The following is a 4,341-nucleotide window of genomic DNA, read 5'->3' as shown; positions in this document are numbered from 1 at the left end:
AGCGCAACAGAAACAAGCTGAAACAGGAACGCCAGCCTGGAATGATGGGGAGAAAGTTCCCTGGTATCCATGATTACAATAAAAAAAAAAATTGAATAAGAAGATCTTATTGCCAAGAGCGTTTGGCGATCATATAGACGCAGAGAGTTAGTATCCTTCAAATCAGATAGAACAAGCAACACCAGTAAAAGCTGAGTCAGGGGGCAGGCCGTACACACTGGCGCCATCTTGGGTCTTAACAGTCCACTATCTCAGTGTTGTAGGGGGTGACTTCCTCCTGAAGTCTATGACCATCTCCTTTTTATTGCTGACGTTGATTTGGAGCGCGTTGGTCTCATACCAGCCAACAAAGTCACTGATGACCCCCCTGTATTCCTGATTATTCCCATCTGATACGCATCCAATGATGGCTGTATCATCTGAGAACTTCTGTAGGTGGCAATGTTCTGAATTATAACAGAAGTCCAAAGTATACAGGCTGAACAGGAAGGGTGAGAGAACCATGCCCTGTGGCGCCTCGTGCTCTAGATTACCACCCCAGACAACACAGTCATGGAGCCTCAGATACTGTGGTCTGTTGGTAAGGTAGTCGATGGTCCATGCAGTCAGCTGTTTGCCTAATCCGGCTCCCTCCAGCCTTCTCAGTAGTGCAGGCTAGATGGTGTTTAAAGCACTGGAGAAGTAAAAAAACAACAACATGATCCTCACAGTGCTCCCTGCCTGCTCTAGGTGAGAGAGGGATTGGTGTAACAGGTAGATGACAGCATCATCCACCTTGATTCCAGACCGGTAGGCGAATACCGTTGTGTGCGATTTTTGGCACTGGAACCACACAGGAAGTCTTCCACAGTTCAGGAACCCTCTCCAAACTCAGGCTTTGGTTGAAGATGTACAGGACCACCTGACAGTCCCTGAGAATTCTGGAGCAGATTCCATCCAGACGTGCTGTCTTCGTTGCCTTCGTCCCCTTGAGCTGACTTCTCACCTGATCAGCTGTGAAGTAGATGTGGGGCTGGGCTGGGTTGGGGGATGGGGCTGGCTCTGCTGTGGGTAGATGTGTGGATGGGGTTAAAGCAGGGTTGTGGTGTGAGGAGTGCTCAGGTAACAATGGCATTGCACCGGGACGGGGGGGGCAGCATAGGAGGTGGGTTGATGGAACCTGGGGGGTGGGAGAGGTGATAAGGTGAGAGGTCAAATCTGTTGAAAAACAGTCGTTGCCCCATCCCCGGTCAGCAGACACTGTGGCTCCTCCATTGTCTGACAAGTGTCCAGAGATTTTTTTCATGTTCCTGCAGACTTCTCTCGCATTATTCTGTTGGAGTTGGTTTTCCATCTTTCTCCTGAAGCTCTCCTTGCCACTGTTAAGGTTCAGATATTGAGGGGAAATCCAAAAATAACCACAGATCCAGGCTGGTGCAATTAGACGACATTTTAATGAACACATGTGTGAGTTCAACAGCCCAATCGGTATTGAACTACTTTACAATAGTCAGACAAAGGTTTTATAGGGTTGGGGGTGATATTGCTCCCCCCCCCCTCTCAGACACAATACAGCATACGTCAATGCAAAACCACAAACGTTCAGTTAACTTTGACATAGTTTAAAACAGAACATCATCTTCGCGTCGAAGCCAGGTGCTTCCCCCAGCTCGTCTTCGCTGTCGCTTATCTCTGGGACATCTGGTGTACTTCCTGGAACAGACTACCACGTACGCCCCGACTTTGCAGCCATAGCAAAACATGATTAAACTCTTCCCTACTCAAAGGAGTCTATCTAATATGTGTGTGTGTATATGTCAGCTTCTGCTGCCCTCTGTTTCACCCTTCACTTCATCGGCTAAACCTCGTAACCTTTCCACCAGACCGAAGGCCAGCACAACTGAAACTATGTGTGTGTGTGTATGCCTGTCTGTGCGTGCACAGATGCTCTCTGCACCTTAGTTGACCTCAACTTAGGCAACCAGGCTAAGGCCATCCTGTGTGTACTGATCTTGACTTATATGTAAAATGTATAAAACAACTGTTTCAATCTAACACAACTACTTAAAGCTTAATCAACGATTAATCAAAGATAAATGCATAAAAGACACCCTACTCTTAACTTGCACTTAGACTCTGGTTTCAGTTTCGCTTCTGCAGGAGCATGCCTTGCAGACGTGTTTCCTGTCTCATTTTGGCACAGTGTATTTCCTGTCCCTGCAGTCTACACAGAAACATTTAAGATTATTATATAGGAGCATTGAAAAACATTTAAAATTATAGATTCAACTCCAGTTTAAAGTGGTTCTTCTTGGACCTGTAATAAAGACTAATATAATACCAATATATTTGAACATTTGAATGCATCTGAATGCAACCTCACTATTAATACTGAAATGGTAATGATGATTATAAAAATAGCAGCAAATAATAGCAGTAAAATATTTCTCCTCTGGACACCACCTCGGATCTTGTATCTAAGATCCTTTTGCACTCTCTTCAGTTTATCCTTGTCTCCAGACCTGAAAGCCCTCTTCTTCTCGTTCAGCAGGGCCTTCAGTTCTGGGGTCACCCACTGAACCTTCTTGATAGGCACAGCGTTCTCAACACAGAAGTTGATATAGTCCGTGATGCAGTGGGTGAGGACGTCAATGTCCTCACCGTGAGGCTTGCAGAGTTCCTGCCAGTCTGTGCATTCAAAACAGTCTCTCAGGGCCTCACTGCATTCCTCAGACCACACTCTTATCACCTTCTTCGTGGGGGGTTTCCTCTTCACTATGGGGGTGTAAGGGGGTGGAGAAAGACCAAGTTGTGGTCGGAGTGGCCAAGCGGGGGGAGAGGTGATGCGCTGTAAGTGTGCTTTGTGTTGGCAAACAATAGGCCCAGGGTTTTGCCATCCCTTGTATGGCAGTCAACATACTGGGAGAAGTTAGAGAGGGTGGCAGATAGTAAGGTATGATTAAAGTCCCCAGAGATAATAAGGAGGGACTGCGGATATGCAACACATTATCACTCCCAAAGCATAACATTTTACGCTAGGTGACAAACCGTCAGTATATTACATTTACGGGCACCCAACACGTCCCTATATTATGAGATCAGAAAACTGAGGAAACATGAGAACCGTTTGGCATTAATCTACACAAGTACTTTTGTTTTACTTAAATCGCTTTGGAAAACACTATCTAACATCGTTAAAGTGCTGGTTAAGTGGAGTGAGAACTGGCTGGAATGTGCTATCTGTAGCTGAGAGACCGTGGAGTGAATGTACTCAGAGGCTGCCGTAGCGTCGGCCGAGGGCAGGATGTAAACAGTCAACATAATAACATGTGAAAATTCCCTGGCCAGGTGGTATGGCCGGACACTAACCGCTAACAGTTCAGTGTCTTTGGAACAGCACCGTTCCTACACAGTGATGTGTCCCGGGTTACACCATCTGTCATTGACATACATTGCTGGTCCCCCACCTCTCTTCTTACCACTCTCCATTGCGTTCCAGTCTGCTCTAACCAGTTGTTGGAAGCCATCCAGAGTTACGACGGAGTCCGGTGTGTGGTCCGTGAGCCATGTCTCAGTGAACAGCAGGAGGCTGCTCTGCTGGTACTCCCACTGCAGTTTGGTTAGGGCAGTTTGCTCTTCCATCTTGTTGGGTAAATATCTTACATTACCCATGAGAATGGATGGAATGCTCAGGTTGTACCGTCTCTTTCTTTTCCGGTACTTCACTCCAGCCCTGCATCCCCTCATCCGATGCCATAATTCCTTCAGAATCTTTGGTCGCTCCACCGGGAGTACCCTTCTGTTGCATAATGCTAATAGCTGCTCCCTGCTGTAAACAATGGGGTGGCTTACATTTTCTCCAGATGTGGTGGTGAAAAGTCCCAAAAGGAGTAGAAGACATGCTACTACACTCATGAAACTTTCTGGGTCCATGGCAGGTTGCAGTTCAAATAAAATACGACAATGAGAGTCGGGAAAAAATAGAAGAACTGGTTTATACAAAAAAAGATGACTAAATAAATCCACGAGATTTATTTAGTCAATACACGAGATTTATTTAGTCATCCTTGGTCACGAGACCAAGGATTTGAAAATCCTGAGTGACATCTTTCTCAAGTTATTGTACTTAAAAGATTTTTTTCAGAGAGAGAGAGAGACACACACAGAGAGACAGAGGTGACAGAAAGCCTAATCAGAAATGGTCTTAGTGGAAGAGTTGCAGTCAACAAGCATGTAAGCAGGGATAAATAAATAATCAGGTTCCATCTTATCTTAATTACCTTATAGTAACGTATCACACCCTTCACTGCCAGACTGCAGGTTTTCTTGTGGTTCCTACTGTATTTAAAAGTAGAATGATAG

This window comes from Oreochromis niloticus, linkage group LG3 (genome assembly GCF_001858045.2).
Source record: "Oreochromis niloticus isolate F11D_XX linkage group LG3, O_niloticus_UMD_NMBU, whole genome shotgun sequence".
Classification (NCBI taxonomy): domain Eukaryota; kingdom Metazoa; phylum Chordata; class Actinopteri; order Cichliformes; family Cichlidae; genus Oreochromis; species Oreochromis niloticus.
The sequence above is the reverse complement of the archived record's forward strand: the minus strand, read 5'-3'. Positions refer to the sequence as shown.